Source organism: Vicia villosa, unplaced genomic scaffold, assembly GCF_029867415.1.
Source record: "Vicia villosa cultivar HV-30 ecotype Madison, WI unplaced genomic scaffold, Vvil1.0 ctg.000102F_1_1_1, whole genome shotgun sequence".
NCBI classification, from domain to species: domain Eukaryota; kingdom Viridiplantae; phylum Streptophyta; class Magnoliopsida; order Fabales; family Fabaceae; genus Vicia; species Vicia villosa.
Window position 1 is genome coordinate 68,329 of NW_026705014.1, and position 19,442 is coordinate 87,770.

The 19,442-nt window shown below is 36.4% G+C and overlaps 1 non-coding gene across 1 annotated transcript; it reads left to right on the plus strand.

The window, feature by feature from the left end:
• Window positions 1-18,801: 18,801 nt before the first annotated feature.
• Window positions 18,802-18,908, plus strand: LOC131624107 (small nucleolar RNA R71). The gene has a single exon (XR_009290463.1). It is a non-coding gene; the product is annotated as a small nucleolar RNA R71 (small nucleolar RNA).
• Window positions 18,909-19,442: the final 534 nt, after the last annotated feature.

The window sequence follows — 19,442 nt, forward strand, 5'->3', positions numbered from 1 at the left end:
TTTTTAAGATAATTAAATATTATAATATTTAAACAAAAAGGCACAACATGCACGCATTACACTAATTATATATTATTAAGAGTTAAAAAAGGTAGTGCACTGACAGTGTAAAATAGTTTTACACTGTCATTCAATAGGGAGTCATGAATGTTTCATGTCATTAAAATTTTTTTTAAATAAAAAAATATTTTAATTAGATGCATGGTGGTGATTGGTTGACAGTGTAAAAATATTTTACACTGTCAGTGTATGACCCATTTTCTCTATTATTAAATACTTTTCTTATTATTAAATTGAATCCAAAATATAAATTTTTGTTAATAACTTAAGACGAAAGTTAAGATAAATTACCACTTTCTATTTTGACATTAAATAATGAAATTATTAATATACTTCTTACAATTTTAAATATATTATGTTTTTCTTATTTCACAATGAACTTGTATCATAACAATTTAGTGAATTAGGTTTAACTTTTTTTTTTTTTGGGTTTAGATAATAGTTTTAATATAAAAAATATAAAAGAAATTTGAGAGTTAGAGATGGAAACAAAAAAGTGAAAGAGATTTATTTTAGGTTAAATATCTTTTTTAGTTCTGTATATCTCGGAATCCATTCAGATCCCTTATCTTTAAAAAGTTTTAAGGGTCATCAAAATTATGTTAAAAATTTCAAATATTTTAACATCCATTCCATAATATTCTTAAGCACCTTGCGAAATTTTATTTTTGTCCCTCGTTTTCGTAGATATATCAACGGAAGCACCTTTTTTATATTTTACGTTAAATTGTTCCGTAAATATATCTATGGAACCATTTAAACAACGTTGTAAAAATTTTTTGTAAATACTTGTACGAAACAAATCAACGTAAAATAAATAAATAAATATTTTTGAAAATACACCTCCTAAAAAATGATATTTTTAAAAACGCATATTATGCCCGAGAGATCACGGGGTGGGAGGAGAGATTTTCTAATATTATGTGGTAGTACATTAATCAAGACTTCTATTTCATATTATGTCATTTCCCGCTTAAAAAAATCCACCTTACAAGTGATTCTAAGTGGTCTAAACTGAGTTAGTTCATAGTATATATACCAAACTCATGTCTCAAAAAGTGATTTGTCAATTACTTCACTGATCAAAACACTATGCATTAAAACATTACTTTAACTTTTATAAATAAATTATTGAGTGTTTGTGAAACTTTTCTTTGGCATAATATGACCTCTTTCTTTTAAGTGAAGAAAAATCTAATTTACTACTTATAAACTAATTTACTTATAATTAAATATATATTTTTTAGAAAATGATAACAAAAAACACGTTTTTTAAACAATTTTTTTATTTTACTATTTATAAACTAATTTACTTATAATTAAATATATATTTCTTAGAAAAGAAAATATAGTGATAAAAAATTTAAATTTGAAATTCCGTGTAACATAATTTTATAGTACATTATTTCGATTGGTTAAAAAGTATAGGTGTGCATAAGGACAAAAATATTTAAAAACTTAATGGATATATTACATTATATGTAGAGTTGTCAATATGGGCTACCTGACCCTAAACGAGCCGGCCCTAGTGGACCCTGAACTTTTTCGGACTGGGCCAAAAAGGCCCTGTGTAATATGGGCTCGAGATTTATTACCCGAGCCCGGTTATAGATGGGCTTCGGGCTACCCGGCCCTAAATGGACTTTTTTATTTAAAAAAATTATACTAAAAACTCCATAATATTTATTATAAATAAAATTAAAAATTATGTTATTTTAAACATAATACATTTTTAAGTACTATATTATCTCTTATAAATACTATAATGTGTTTCTAAATACAATATATGTCTAAATTGTATAAAATAATACTTGAATATTTATTATAAGAGAAAAACTTATATAATATGATGAAAAAAATGTTGATTTTATTAATGTATAATATTTAAAAGAGAAAGATTGAATAAAATAGAGATAAAATTTAGTGAAGTGAGAAAATCAATATGTTATTTTGGAGTAACATTATATAAATATTAATATATATATTTTTAAAATTTATAATTATACGGGCCTGATGGGCTACCCACGGCCCATATGGACTAGCCATAATGGGTAGCGGCAGGGCCGGTTCTTTGAATTTGGGTGCCTTGGGCGAATCAAAAGTGTGGTGCCCCTATAATTTTTTTAACAATAAATACATAAGGATAAAAGAAATAATTGAATAAAAAATACATTTTCATTTGACATTGTGCAAAAAGAATAGAAATATGGATCTTTGAATCAATGTTTATACTACATCAAAACATAAACCACTATAAAGAGACTTATTCTTCTTCTTCTTCTTGATCCGGTCTTTTTTCTTATAAAAAAATTGACCAAACCTTTAAAATTATTTAAATATCATCCTCTTAGCATTTTTTGCTGCAAAATCGTTAATAATTTGTTCATAGTCAATGTTCTTCAAAAAATTAATTTCAATTGAAATCAACTCAAGACTATTTAATCTATCTTGTGAAATAGTAGATCTCAAATAAGATTTTAATAATTTTAATTTAGAAAAATTTCTTTCAGCAGATGCAACACAGATGGGAATAGTCAATATTACTCTTTAATATATGCATGCATTAGGAAAACAATTAAAAGTATTTTAAAAGCTCAATATCATATAGTTTGATTTTGATTCAACTGTTAAAACTTCTCTAATAATTTTCAATTCTTCAAACCAAATTTCACCATCAATATCAGGAGAATCGTCATGTTCTAAACAAGTTTCAAGATGTTGACAACATGCTTTCAAGTCCCTATCAGATAATGATCTAAGCCTTTGAATACTAAACAAGAATCCAAAAATATTTTCATAGGTTCTATACTGCTCAAATCTTCTATCTAGTGGGCCAATTGTTTGATCTACAATATTTAAGAAATAATGATTTGAAAAGATTCTTCAGTAGACTCAAGATTCAGTTGTGTGAATTGAGATGGATTTTTATCATAATGTTGTTTTATACTAATTTGATGTTTTTGAATACACACACATTCAATCTTAATTTCATTCTCATTCTTTTCAGCTCTAGCCTAAGCATTTACAAATCCAGATTCTCTATATATTTTCAAATATTTGATCAAACCTTTTACTAGTTCTATAGCCACATCAATATGCATGTTTTTTTTTTTGCAAACTTTTGCTAATTTCATTAAAAGCAGTTAACAATTCAAATAAAATAATCATAGCTACTAAAAATTGAAAGTTTTCAATTCCATGAGTTGCTAAAGATTGGACTTCGCTCTTAATTTTGGGATCATTATCTTGTTCGGCTAGTTGAAGTAGTACTTCACTCTTAGTTTTGGGATCAATAATATAAAATATTTTCTATATCATTATTTTAATTTTAGTGCCTCAATTAAACTCTTTAGTTGCTAAAATTATGAATATATTAATTGATTTTATTTTAGTAAAATTAATTAATTTTATTCTGCTCTTTATTTTATTTATGAGAACATTCTTTTATTAATTTTGACTTTGTAGTGCTTGGAAAATTCTGGTATGACAGACTCAGAATGTCATTCACAATGTCAAGACATCTGATCTGTTATTAACATAGCAGAGGCAGAACAGAAAGATCCCCTAATTGTTAATTACCCATAAGGAGGAGTCAATGAGAACTGTGATCATATATGTTCATTCAACATAACCAGATTGTAAACTTTATTGGTTCTGTAAAGGAACATCTATCAAACCTGAACCTGATGTTATACACGATGTTACAACATCCAAGACTGAACAAACAATACAATGCAGAAGATAAATAACACAGTTAATTGTTAACCCAGTTCGGTTAACTACCTACTCTGGGGGCTACCAAGCCAGGAAGAAGATTTCACTATCAGTAGTACTATTTTATGTAAACAACCTCTGGTTTACAGATAAACAACCTCTGATTTACCTAGTCACTACTCAATGCAACATTTATCTCATACATTCATCCAAGACAAGAGAACCTCTGCTCACTCCCCAGTGATACCTAACTGTTACAACCCTGCAACATCTATTTACACAATTAACAATGAACAATAACTTGATCTTGCTTCACAACTTCAATCAAGAACACAATACTCAATCCTTACCTACAAGTTTCGAGTGAGAACAATCACTTCTCTTACCTACAGGTTTCGAGAAGGACATGGCAGCCATCCCATAACATGGGTGGTCTACCTATAGAAATCCTAATGACTACATCTTGTCTAAATCTGATTTTCTATCTAAAACTAGGTTACTAAGGTTTCTATTTATAACCTATTCCCAATTGGACTTGGGCTTACAAATCGCAACACTCTTTGTTGTTACAAATCTGCAGAAATCTTCTGCTAAAATCAAGGTCTTTTAATCATGAGATTCTTAATTTATCTCCTAAATTAGAAACTGCTGAATCTTTAATCTTTTGATCTGATTCTTCAATATTCTGACTTGATTCTGTTGACCTTTAAATTTGCCCCACATAGGATTACATAATATTCACTGAATATTCTGTATCTGTTGAGAATCAAACTGAATCTTCATTCCAGTTGTGCACGCGTGATGTCATGGTTGAAGTCATGACATTCCATATAACATCTTGCTTGTACCTGTTTTGATCTTTTATATTTGCAAGATTACACATTGTATTATGTTTTGCTGCTATTATGTTTTAGCCAAACATATATGCCAATCAGCCAATAAAAGTACCAATAATCTCCCCCTTTGGCATATTTTGGCTAAAACTAAACATTCATTAAAAATTCAGCAAAACATAAATGCTTCAACTTTCAAGACAACAAGAAAGAACAAATTTTACATTCTCAGAATTGGATTCTTCTGTTCTTCACGTCTTGAACCACATCATAACATCTTCAGTCTTCTACAAAATCCTTTGTTTCTTTTTACAATAGCAAAATCAAAAGATGATATTTCTCTCCCCCTTTTTAGTCATAATATGACAAAGATTGGACCGATGTCATAATATGCAGTGGAACATCTTCATGCAACACTGATGTACACGAGGAAGAAAATGGGAGAAGTCCTTTGTCTTGGAGGACCAATGGTGGCATAAGAGACCCCTTACTCAGTCTTGAACTAGAAACCAAATCCTAGCTTAGACCCTGAGAGAGGACTTGAGTGAAAACTGTCCACCAGTCCTAGTAACTCAGAACACAAATCACAACGAAAATAGTTCTTATACTGAAGGTTGTATATGATGGAACATCTTTGTTGTTATTGCAGAAAAACCCATGGTAGAGACAACCAATATCCCCATCCCGTGTTTTTATTTTTCTGAAGAGGTTTTGGTAAAGCAACCCATCACAATACCAAACCCAGACATGACTCATAAGAACACACACGAACGACATCTTGAGAGAGTTTGATTTCTGTAATCTATGGAGACGCCATTATATAGCCATTGGAGATTATAGGAAATAACGATAGTCTTTGGTCTTGTTCAACGGTCAAATGGTTAATTAGGAAACAGTTCCAAAAGCAATTACTCTTTCCAAAGCAGTTTTTGACTATTTTTCTGTTAGGAGTTATCTTAAAATACCAGTGCATGCATAATCATTGATGGTACTTTACACCGACCACTGATGTGTAGATAAACTTCAAGACAAATTTCCTTACTTGACTTAGAAGATTCAACGTCTTTAAACATGTCATGACATCCTGTCAGACATTGTCACTTTTCTTCCTTTTAAGCACATAGCTCAAGATTCTTCAAAAGATTAAGACAAATCATCCTATGGACCAAGTAACAGACTCCCCACTTACTCTTCTGACTCACTAGTCATAGACATATACTTTTGTTGTTCTGAACACCTTGAGACTGTTAGACATACAACTACCTCATTAGTGTAGAGAAAGAATTGTGGTTTCACGTTGCACATGGTTAGATTCAACCATTCACAAATAACTGACAATAATGTCACATTTTCTTCATGATGTAAAAGTATTCTTGACATAAGAAGTCACTCCCCTTATCTGAGATAGTCTGAGCTTCTTCAAGGAATAAACTTGAAATGATGAATGGAAAATATAAGACGCATCTTCATATCTTCAAGAGCCTCACCCTCTGTTCAACTGTCCTGCTGAACACACTCACTATTACAAAAATGCTCCTTTTCATTAAATACTCACACCAGAAATAAGATGTTATAACATTGTGTCTGACATTTGTATTACTAGTATATTCCACAAGGTTCATATCTCTTTCTGCAACAGACCTTGTCTACTAAATTATCTCCTCCAAAAATGATCAACTGATGACCTCTTGACACTAGAAGCACACACATAGAGGTTGCCACAATCTCAACATAAAGAACTGCCACCTCTTGAACTTTGTTGAGCATAACCTTACCATGTTTGGATCAGATCATGGTCTGCTTAAGAAAATTTGAAATCCTTATTGATATGATGTTCCTCAGTCTCACACATTGATTAACATGCTCCTTGAACCGGAAGGATCTTCCTTTATCCCCGGCTGTGTTGATCAGATCATAGAAATTTTGTCTTCATAGTCATATTCACGAAGTGAAGTCTTCATTATGAAAGTAATTATGTATTTCCAGAACAAATTACTAACATCCAGATCAGAACATGCCCATTCTAATCCACATTATGCCTGAACTGCCACTTTAGACAATAATGTCGCTTTTTCAAACTTCGCATGCATATTCCTAGACCTTCTTCTAGGATAATAGCACATTGTGATGTTGACATCACTCAAGACATAAGTTCTTCTGAACCCCAAACTCAAACAAACTCTGACTATCCATAGAGATAACACGTCTCTATAGAATGACTTGGAACACAAGAAACAATTTGTGTTCACGACACGAAACAAGACTCTACTCTTTACAAAACAACTATAAAGAATGTCCTCAGACTTAACAATGTCTAAACACTACCCTTAAACCCTATGATTGTCACAATTTGACAACCATAACCTAGACTCTAGACATTTCTCATATCCGAAAGAAGAACATGAGTGACTCAAATAAGACTCAAACAAAATGAAAACAACTCTAGAAACCTGAACAATCTAAACAACATACCTGGACTTTAACCAAAGTCTCGATCAAGAGCTTTTATTTGAAGAGGAACTGCACTAGGTGGACTTGTGCATAGGTTGGATCATGCACTAAGTCAGAACAAGTGATACACACTATCAATTCATGTCTTCAGATGATAACGCAAAGAATATTCCTTGCTGGTCTTTAAGAATAAACATGACCTGAGTTAATGATCGCGACTTTACGTGTCTATAAATCTGATAACTGCAAGTGCACAGTCGTATCGTGTAGTTTTAAAAGATATCGAATCCACAGGGACTATGAATCGATCTACCGTTATCCAAGGTTACTATGTAAAGCTAGGAGTACTAAAATTTCGATTGTTCCTAAGGGAAAGTGATTGTGAGAAAATAAAGAATAATAATAAAAGACGGGTATCAGTATGTATTTCGTTTAACTAAAGGTAATCCGAAGGTCCATTGGCTTTTGCATAATTAAATTAAAAATCTTTACTAATTCCATTGATTAAAAATCCTTGTCTCAAACTTTCGCTCTGTTGATTCAGACTACTATCCTAATCCTAATGTACGCTTTCGCCAACCCATTAGATTTTAGAAGAGCTTTTTGGAAACAATGTAATTAATAAAATGCCTATTTTACGAGGTTGTTATCTATTTAAATCTCCTAATCTCAAACTTTCGCTCTGTTGACTCGGAGCAAGCTAATAACCCTAACGTACGCTTTCGCCATCCCGCTCGAGTGTAAAAATAATTTTTGAAAATAAATAAGTTCCAATTAGTTTTAATACGCTTTCGCCATCCTTAAAACTAATGTCCTATGTCTACTATCTGGTTAAAGACCTCAAACTTTCGCTCTATTGATTTTAACCTTTGACCGTCCTAACCCCTCAAACTTTCGCTCTATTGGTTTTAAGACTTACTAATTAAATTAGACATATAAACCAAAAATAAGTGATAATTAATAAAACATAATTAAGCCAATTTATTTCGGATCCCTACGGTTAACTTACTTTACATACCGATATCATAATAATTTAGCCAGACATATTAATATGGTTAAACATGCATAAATCGGTTCGGTTCACAATAATAGGCATAGTAATTGGCATATAATATATCATGCAAATAAATATAAATAAAGGCGGTAAATAAAAACCTGAATTAAGTAAATGGTAACTGGATCTTCAAGTACTGAACTTCCACCACAGGTTGGCTGGATCGTTCTTCGGAATTTAAATGGCAGAAAATAAAAACAAGGAAATAAAACGATAAATCTAACGTAAGGCTAGATCTACGAAAAGTTCACAACAATTTCCAGTGTAGAAATCGTTGTGAGAAAATAAACGGTTGAATGAAAGCAGAATAAAGAAAAGCGGTTCGCGGTACAATTTCGGCAGCACTTCGTTGGCAGGAAATCAGACCTTTTGGAAGTGAGATAGCAGGTCCTATTTATAGGAGAGGTTTTGCTGTGACGTTGCGTGAAAAGAGGAACTTTTTGCAGACTAGGCGTGGAGACGTGCGTCTCCGTTTCTTCAGGAGGCAGCTTGACTGACTTGAGACGTGCGTCTCAAGTGGAGAAGATGTAGGAACATGGAGACGTGCGTCTCCCTTTGCTGACGTGGCATAGAGGACGTGGAGACGTGCGTCTCCACTTGCTGGGCAAGTTTGGGTCACGCGCCTTTGGTTCCATGGTGGGCTGAATATCTCTTTTGGGCCTTTTGGGTCCTAATTGCACCCCTCTTTCGCTTCAGCACTCCTTTTTCGTCTTTTAGGCATAAATATCAGTCATTTAAGCTCTATTTTCTTTCCTTTTCGCAAATAGTCGTAATTGAAGTGTAAAACCTGAAACAAAGCAAATACTCGCGTAATATCATAATAAATTAACATAATAAACGGAAAATGCTATAAATATCTATGGATTTTAAGCTAAATATACGATATAAGATCGTGTTATCAAATTCCCCCAGACTTGAACCTTTGCTTGTCCTCAAGCAAAATAACGAGATAAAGATAAATGAAACACACTTCCACCACGTCGTTCGGTCATACTTAGCTACATAGTGTTCTTATTTGAAAATAATGATAATGATTCTAGCAATAAACTTATAGTAACAACACTAAATAACTCCCAGTATACATACCAATCCGAATCATGCCATTATAGCTCGACCTTTTTGACTCGTCATCATGTTTCACCCTTTTCATTCGCGCGCAATCACATTAAGCCCATTATCTTGACACGCACATAGCAGAGTAGTCGGTTAGTGACTATGATCCTTCTCATGGAGTTCTGGCACAATATGTGGTATACTCCTTAGCACTCACTTGTAGACTGTGGGGAATCGGACAATAGTCCTTCCTACCAAGTTCAGTACGAGACGACTTCTGAACCAATCGACAATGAGTTTTTAAATTCTTTGTATTTGAGATTTGCGACCGTTAGGTTAAATGATCTTGTGAGGATCACCTTACTTAGTAGGCACATTTCTTCTTATGGTTAAGCACATAATTATTATTATGAGGATCATACACTTATATTCATCGACTCTCTGCGTAGTTTGTATCTAAGACGGTGCCGACTGCTAGAATAAACTACTAAGGGTTATTTCAAAACTTAAAGTCGATGGTTTTGGTATAACGGGTATTCAAATCGGTTACGCATACTTGGGGGTTTTAGAGTGTTGGGACAATAAGGATATTGACTATATTCAGTTTCAATGCGTTGAGTGTTTGAGTAGCTTCGTATTTCTCAAACGTGTGGGGTTTGCGTTTATCGTTTAGGAGCAAAATTTTTGTTATGGCTCAAGAAAATGGAAGAAATTGAAATAACTACGGAATTATACATATAAGACTTAAATTCCATAAATATTCTTTATTGAATTTGAAAAACATTACAAGGAAGGGAAATAACTGAATGGGAAAAATAAAACTAAAGGAAATAGAAATAATACGACTCCCCCAGACTTAGATGATGCAATGTCCTCAGTGCATAAGAACTACTCCTCATTGTTGCGGTTTCGAGAACTGCTCGCGCCTCTTGTACGAACACGGCGACGTCTATCAGGAGGAGAGTCATTCACACGAATGTCAAGATCATGCAAATATGTAGCAATTTCAGTGTATTGACTTTCGTTCCTAATAGCATAGTCACGGTGCTCCAGTTGCATCTCTCGGATGAGCCTAATTGTTTCAGTTTGGTTTGTCTGCATAGCTTGAACGAGTTGATCTTGGCGTTGAATAGCAGCATACATGGCTTCAAGAGTGATAGGCGGAGGGTTGTTTGGAGGAGGTTGGTTGACATCAGCTTGCCCTTGGTTGAGTTCTTCTTCATTTGCATCCATAGGTTCATTAGGATGTTCTTGTTGGTTATCTTGAGGGTTGTCTTCAATAAGCCTCCAACGCTGAACATAACGGATGTTGATTCTTTCAGGGCACGGAAGGATGACATAAGGAATAAGAACTTTGTTGACGACCAAAGTGTATCGGCCATCATGGCGGGGTGAAACCAAGTGGGAGTCACGGCAGTAGGTGAGATCGAGTGACTGAGCAGGCTTCATGAGATGTGAGAGTGAGAGGAGCTCGTCACCAAGACCTAAAGCACAGGCCAAGGAAGTAATAATGCCGCCAAGCAAGAATGGGTTTGTAGCGGGGGCGTTGACTAAACCTTGGATGTGTTGGAACATAAACGGTGCGGCATTGAAACGGATATTATTAAGCGCACAGTAAAGGAAAAATAATTCATTTTGGTTTACCTTGTGGTTGTTAGATCTCGCAAAAATAGTATGCCCCAAAACACGTTGAAAATAACGTATAGCGGGGTTTTGAATGTGAGAAGCATGGAGAGCTCTCCAACCGGTAGGATTTTCTCCAGTGAGATGGAACCAAAATTCAAAAGCGAGTTCCTCCCAAGATCGACCATTGAGTTCTTGAAAGATTGAGCGGTGAGCAATTGGTGCATGATTAAAATGCAAATATGAAGCTACGATATCTTGATCTAGAGCATATTCACGGTTGAACATCCGAAATTGGATGCTACCGGTTGAGAGTGGTTGATTAGAGGGAGTGTCGTAGTTGAAAGAACTAAAAAATTCTAAGACGAGCGGCTCATAAGTAGGTACGGGTTCGGTACAAAGATGGTGGAGGCTAGATTTAGTGAGCAAACGGGTCACACCATCAATGAGACCCAAAGTTTCTAGACATTCGGTGTTCACAAATTTTGTGGGAACAACCGAACGTTCGTAGAAGGCGACATATTTTGTTCGTTGAGCATCATTGTCATCATCTCGGAAGATAATGTTTGAAAGGTCGGGAGGTGGTCGCTCGGGACGCTCACTACGGATGAATGAACGTGGAGGCATGGTGAGTATGGAAATGAAAAATAGAAATGTAGTGTAGAAAAATAGAGAATGGTATGAAAGTTGTGAAGAAGAAGAGTGGTGGTGGTGTGGTTTTATAGTGAGGTTTGAAAATGGTGTGGTTAATGGAGAATTAAAATGGATTAATGGTGGTGTTTGAAGTTTGAATAGAATAGAGAAGGTTAGGAAATGATGAAGAATTAAGAGGTGAATGATGGAGGATGAATGAGGTTTATGGAGTTTAAATGGAATAAATAAGGGGAAGAATGAAGAAGATTGAAAGATGAATTTTGAAATTCAAATTCAAAATTCAAGAGGGAAAGAAAAATGGTCTGCGTGGTCAAATGCAGACTGCTGGCCTTGGGAGACGTGCGTCTCAGGCAGTCAGTCTGCTGGGGCAGAGCATGGAGACGTGCGTCTCCTGTCCCCTGATTCTTGTCAGCTGGTCCCACACAGATGGAGACGGGCGTCTCCTGTTGCAGGCAAGTGGGTCACGCATGCAAGTGACCAGACAGTACTGACAGATACCATAAATTGTCCATCAGTTCAGAATAGTGTCGAATTTTAATACTATTAACAGCAAAAAATGATAACCAGGCAAGTATATATAGCAGTCAATAGCAGTGTAATATAACACAGTAGCAGTAATCAAAAGAATTTTGCATTTAATATTAAACCAATACTGAGTGTTAACAGAAGCAGAAAGTAAAAGTGCAGAAAAATGAAAATCTAAACTAGGAATAGAAATTACTAAAACTAGAAATAAAATCTAATAGTCTAATACGGTAACATCTAGCCACGTCTATTGTTGTGCTCATTAGACTGAATGTGTTTGAAAACTTCGTCGAACTGAGCATTTACGGTGTCGATAAAATCGAAGAACTGCATTTGCAAAGTGTGTAGCTCGTTGCGCACATGTTGTACATCTTGTTGTAGCGCAGTGATGGCTTGCTCGTGCGTATTCAGATTAGGCATTCTTTGATTCACCGATGCGGTAGATGTAGCGGGTTGTTGTTGCTCGAGCTCGACATCAGTCATATCAACAGTGTAATCATCAACGGAATCTTCAGAACGAGTTTCAGGCTCATACTCAGATATAGGTTCATCAACAGGAAGAGGTTCGTAATCAGGAATGGGTTCATCTTCAGGATTAGGTTCATAGTAACCAGGAGGAGTGTCAGGCTCAGATTCAGATGCAGGCATTTCCTCATCAAAATGTTCATAAGCTTGAGGAGTTTCAGGTGATGGCTCTCTTTCAGGAATCTGATCATAGAAAAGCCAGTTGGCAGGGTTGTGCACACTCGTCCTAGGACTCGGTAAAGTGAACTGATCCAGAACTTTGTTATCAATGAGTAAATCAAACTGATCAGGTCCAAGGTTACCGATGATACCTCGGTTAAAGCAGAAGTGAATGTCCATAGAATTGTGGGAACCAAGAGGTGTCAATCTAAGCAAAGGTACTCTCATTCCTATAGCATTAGCAATCATAGTGACAAATCCGCCGATCCTAATAGGTGAAACTTCGTCATGCGTGATGCGCTCGAAGTTTGTTAGCATGAATGCGATGGCATTGACCGGGCGATTCTGAGAGGTACAAAACATGATGAACAACTCTTCTCTAGAGACTTCAGTGACATTATCGGGTTTACCAAAAATGTAGTGAGCAAGGATCTTATGGAAGTATCTGAAGGCTGGGTTATGGATGTTCTCAGATTGAAATTCATTCTCTTCAGGGTTGTCGTTTCCAGTGATCTTGCCCCAGTATTTTTCCAACTCCCAGTAAGCAAGATTGTCTTCATCTACTTTGGTGTATGCATCTGATCCATGAGGTAGTTCTAACATTTCAGCAAAATCTCGGATGCAGAAATTAAACTCCATACCAAAGAGTCTAAAGAGAATAACTCCTTTTCTCAGCCCTTGTCCACAGTTTGGAAGGTAGGTCAGGGAGCTCAAGAATTCCAGAGTGAGCTTCCGGTAAGTGCTAAACTAGCGGAACAAGTGAGAACCAGTCCAACCAATTTGGTTAAGCAGGTGTAGGATGCTTTCTTCGATACCAAGTTTCACCATAGTTGGTTGGTGAGGATAGCAAGTCAAATCCATGTGTCTTTCAGCCAGCTTATTAAATCTTGCTTCTTGTCCTCTACCACGGAACACAACTTCCATATTATCAACTTCTTGCATCGTAGTTAGTAGTTAAATGAAAAACCTAGAAGTTGAAAATATTAAGATTAAGTTAGAACTAGGCTAGTGTTCATTTTTAAAAAAATAAAATTAAATAAAACAAGTTATAATAATAATTATAATTATAAAAAGGAAGTATTTTCTCGAATTAAGATAGCAGCTATAATTATAATAATTATTATAAGATGTATGAAAAAATAAGAAAATTAAAATTTAGAATAATTAAAAATAGAATAATTAAATGAAAATTAAAGGTTAAAATTTTAAAAATAAAATAAAATAAAAATAAAAAGAATAAATAAATGTGGGTTGTCTCCCACCAAGCGCTTTGTTTAATGTCGTAAGCTCGACGATTTTAAAATAGAAAACTATTTTTTCGAAAGAGCGGGCAGTTCGTCAAGTTTAAAAACTTCGATGTTTTCATCGTATTCGAGATGATGGTAGTACTTAAGACGTTGCCCATTTACGACAAAAGGTTTGACGGTTTCTCCTTTGATTTCTATCGCTCCACTTGGAAATATGTTAGTTATTTCGAAAGGGCCAGACCATCTAGATCGTAACTTACCAGGAAATAATTTTAGTCTAGAATTAAATAAAAGTACTTTATCGCCTATGCTAAATTTTTTCCTAGATATACGCTTGTCGTGCCATTTTTTCGTTCGTTCTTTATAGATTTTGGCGTTTTCGTAAGCGTCTTGTCTAAGTTCTTCTAATTCGTTTATGTCTAGAAGTCGTTTCTCACCAGCGGCAGTGTAGTTTAGGTTTAAGTTCTTAATGGCCCAGTAGGCTTTATGTTCTAACTCTACCGGTAGGTGGCATGATTTTCCATAAACGAGTTTGAATGGGGTAGTTCCTATTGGAGTTTTGAAAGCTGTTCTATAAGCCCATAAAGCTTCATTTAGCTTGGTTGACCAATCTTTCCTAGATATAGCAACAGTTTTCTCCAATATTTGTTTTATTTCGCGGTTAGATACTTCTACTTGACCGCTTGTTTGTGGATGGTATGGTGTGGCTATTCGATGATTCACTCCATATTTTCGAAGGAGTTTCTCAAGTATTCTTGAAATGAAATGGGAACCACCATCGCTAATTACCAATCTTGGCACACCGAACCTAGGAAAGATGACGTTTTTGAAAAGTTTGATAACTACTCGTGTATCGTTTGTAGGAGAAGCAATAGCTTCTATCCATTTTGAAACGTAATCGACGACTACGAGTATATATTGATTTCCAAACGACGACAGAAACGGACCCATAAAGTCTATCCCCCAGACGTCAAATATTTCTACTTCAAGAATGCCTTTTTGAGGCATTTCATCGCGTCTCGAAATGTTTCCGGTTCGTTGGCATCTATCACAGTTTATTACAGCAAAGTAAACGTCTTTCCACAGGTTAGGCCAGAAAAGTCCAGATTGAAGGATTTTGGCGCAGGTTCTAGATGTGCTATGATGTCCTCCACATGGTGCAGAATGGCAGTGTGTAATTATGCTTCTTATTTCTTCTTCGGGTACACAACGTCTAAAGATTCCATCGGGGCCTCTTTTGAACAAGAGTGGGTCGTCCCAATAGTAATGTTTTAGGTCATGGAAGAATTTCTTCTTCTGTTGGTAACTTAGATCAGGAGGAAGCACACCAGCAGCTAGGTAGTTTACGAAATCTGCATACCAAGGTGTGTTAGATTGGGCTAAAGCTATTTCAGCTAATATGTCGGTTTCAGCGTTTGGATGGTATGGTTCGAATTCATTTGCTTCTAATTGAGCGATGAGTCTTTCGTAAGGGAAATCGTCGTCAATTGGTACTTCTTCGGGTTTTAGATTTTCCAAACGAGAGAGGTGATCTGCTACCACATTTTCAGTGCCTTTTTTATCTTTAATTTCCAGGTCGAACTCTTGCAGTAACAAGATCCATCTCAAAAGTCTTGGCTTAGCGTCCTTTTTGGTTAGGAGGTACCTAATGGCGGCGTGGTCAGTGTATATGATTATTTTGGCTCCTACCAGGTAAGAACGGAATTTGTCTAATGCAAATACGACAGCTAATAATTCTTTTTCTGTCGTGGCATAATTCATCTGAGCTTCGTCTAGGGTTCTACTCGCATAATATATGACATGTAGTTTCTTATCCTTTCTTTGTCCTAGAACGGCTCCTACAGCATAATCACTTGCGTCACACATTATTTCGAAAGGCTCATTCCAGTCGGGAGGTTGCATAATTGGCGCAGAGATTAATGCTCGTTTAAGCGTTTGAAATGCTTCAGTGCATTTATCGGTGAAAATAAATTCGGCGTCTTTCATAAGTAGTTCAGTTAAGGGTTTGGTTATTTTAGAGAAATCCTTGATGAAGCGTCGGTAAAAACCAGCGTGTCCCAGAAAACTTCTTATTTCTCTAACGGTTTTGGGAGGTTGAAGGTTTTCGATAATTTCGATTTTTGCTTTATCAACTTCGATTCCTCTATCCGATACGATGTGTCCAAGTACAATTCCTTGTCGAACCATGAAATGACATTTTTCCCAATTAAGGACTAGGTTTACGCTTACGCATCGTTTAAGCACCATTTCAAGGTTTTCTAAACATGTTTCAAAACTTCCTCCACAGACAGAGAAGTCGTCCATAAAGACCTCCATTATTCCATCTAGGAAGTCGGCAAATATTGCCATCATGCATCTTTGGAAGGTCGCGGGTGCATTGCAGAGTCCAAAAGGCATTCGTCTATAAGCGAATGTACCATAAGGACAGGTAAACGTGGTCTTCTCTTGGTCGTCAGGGTGAATAGGAATTTGGAAAAATCCGGAGTATCCATCTAGATAACAAAAATGCGAGTGTTTATCTAGGCGTTCGAGCATTTGATCTATGAAAGGTAAAGGGAAATGGTCTTTTCGGGTAGCTTTGTTTAGCTTCCTATAGTCAATGCACATTCTCCATCCAGTTTGGGTACGTTGTGCTACAGATTCTCCTTTTGCATTAGTGATTACAGTGACTCCTCCTTTCTTTAGTACGACGTGAACAGGGCTAACCCATTTACTATCGGATATAGGATATATTATTCCAGCTTCTAGCAGTTTTTGGATTTCCTTTTTAACCACATCGCTCATAATAGGATTTATTCGCCTTTGATGTTCCCTAGAGGTTTTACTATCGTCTTCGAGCATAATGCGGTGCATACACAGAGAAGGGCTTATACCTTTCAGATCTGATATGTTATATCCTAAAGCGGTAGGGTATTTTCTTAGGACCTTAAGTAATTTTTCAGTCTCGGTTCGTCCTAAGTTGGCGTTCACTATAACTGGTCGGTTTAGTTCTTCGTCTAGAAATTCGTATCTAAGATCGGTAGGTAGTGTTTTTAGTTCTATAGCAGGTTTCTTCGGTCCAGGTATAGGATCGGGAGTTAAGGCTAAGCATTCACTCAGGTGGTTATCTTGATATTCCTCACGCCAGTTGTCATCTTCAAGAATTGGCGGCATAGGAATTCTTAGGATTTCGGTTTCCTTATTTGGTTCGGATTTTATTTCCTTGACACACTCGTCGATTATGTCAGCAGAACAGCATGTGTCAGTTATAGAAGGCGCTTTTAGGAATTGGGAAAGTATAAATTCTATTTTCTCTTCTCCTACTTCGAAAGTAAGCTTTCCTCGCTTTACATCTATAATTGCACCAGCGGTTGCTAAAATTGGTCTTCCTAATATGATCGGGATGTTAGAATCTTCTTGGATATCCATAATGATGAAGTCAGTTGGGATATAGAATTGACCTACACGAACAGGGATATTCTCTAACATTCCTACAGGGTATTTAACTGAACGGTCAGCTAGTTGAAGAGACATTCTCGTTGCTTTAAGCTCACCTAGATTGAGTTTCTTACAGGTCGAAAGAGGCATCAAACTAACACTAGCTCCTAAGTCGCACAAGGCTTTCTCTATGATGGTTTTTCCTATTACGCAGGGTATAGAGAAACTACCAGGGTCTTTCAGTTTTGGAGGCATGTTATTTTGGATGATAGCGCTACATTCAGCGGTAAGCGTTATAGTTTCGTTATCCTCGAGTTTCTTTTTGTTTGATAAGATTTCTTTTAAGAACTTAGCATATGAAGGCATCTCAGTTATGGCTTCTGTGAACGGTATGGTTATGTTTAATTGCTTCAGAAGTTCTACAAATCTTTTAAATTGCGCTTCGGTTTTTGATTTAGCTAATCTCTGAGGGTAAGGAATTGGTGGCTTATAAGGTGGTGGTGGAACATAAGGTTTCTCTTTTTCGGGTTCCACTTCGTTATTGTTCTCATCAGTTTTAGCAGTTTGTTCGTCAGTTGTTTTCTTTTGGGTTTCCTTTGGCTCTTGTTGTGACATGGGTACGTCTTGAGTTCTAGGATCTATGGGTCCATCGTAATTCGTTCCACTTCGTAGTGTTATCGCGTTCGCATGTCCTTTAGGATTGGGTTGAGGTTGAGCAGGAAACGTGCCAGCAGGGGCAGCAGTAGGTGCTTGTTGTTGAGCTACTTGTGAGATTTGAGTTTCTAACATTTTGTTATGCGTAGTTAAAGCATCTACTTTGTTCGATAGTTGTTTTAGTTGCTCGCTATTGTGGATGTTTTGATTCAGGAAGTCCTTATTGGTTTGTTGTTGGGAAGCTATGAAGTTCTCCATCATGATTTCTAGATTTGACTTCCTAGGGGTGTTTTGAGCAGCTACAGGCGCTTTTTGGTAGCCAGGTGGTACAGCAGGTGCTTGTCCAGGCGCGTACAGCGCATTGTTGTTCTTATAAGAAAAGTTCGGGTGGTTTTTCCATCCAGGGTTGTACGTGTTAGAATAAGGGTTTCCTTGAGCATAGTTTACTTGATCAGATGGGACTCCAGTCAAGAGTTGGCATTCAGCAACTACATGTCCAGTCAATCCACAAATCTCGCAGTTAGGTGTTACAGCGGCAGCGGTGGCTGAAGGAGTGATGGTTAAGTTCTCGATCTTTTGAGTTAAAGCGTCTACTTTAGCGTTAACGCGGTCTATACCACTTATTTCGTACATTCCTCCTTTGGTTTGGGCTTTCTCTAAAGCGGCTCGTTCTCCACCCCATTGGTAATGGTTTTGTGCCATGTTCTCTATGAGTTTGTATGCTTCATCATGGGGTTTGTCCATTAATGCTCCGCCAGCAGCGGCATCTATAGTCATTTTAGTGTTATATAAGAGACCACCATAGAAAGTATGGATGATCAGCCATGGTTCGAGTCCATGATGAGGGCATATTCTAAGCATGTCCTTGTAACGTTCCCAAGCTTCGAAGAGCGATTCGTTATCTTTCTGGGTAAATCCGTTGATTTGACCTCTAAGCATAGCAGTTTTGCTAGGCGGAAAATATCTAGCTAAGAATACTCTTTTCAATTCGTCCCATGTGGTTATGGAGTTCGAAGGCAGGGATTGAAGCCACGCTCTAGCTCTATCTCTCAAAGAGAAAGGGAAAAGGCGTAATCGAATAGCTTCGGAACTAACGTTGTTAGCTTTGATAGTGTCGGCGTATTGCACGAACACGGATAAATGGAGATTGGGGTCGTCTACAGGGCTTCCAGAGAATTGATTCTGTTGAACAGCTTGGACCAACGAAGGTTTGAGTTCGAAATTGTTTGCCTCAATCGCAGGTGGTGCGATACTCGAATGTGGTTCAGCGCGCGAAGGAGCGGCATAGTCTCTAAGAGGACGAATAGCAGCCATCTCTAACTTCGGGGTGATCTGATTAATTTGATCAGTAAAAATCAATTCCTGATTAATCGGAATTTCTGCTACTTCGGGAAGATTGCGAGCTCGTCGTTTGACGTTAATGAAACGTTCGATCTCGTTAATTCGTTGTATTAAATCTCCTCCTTGTGAACG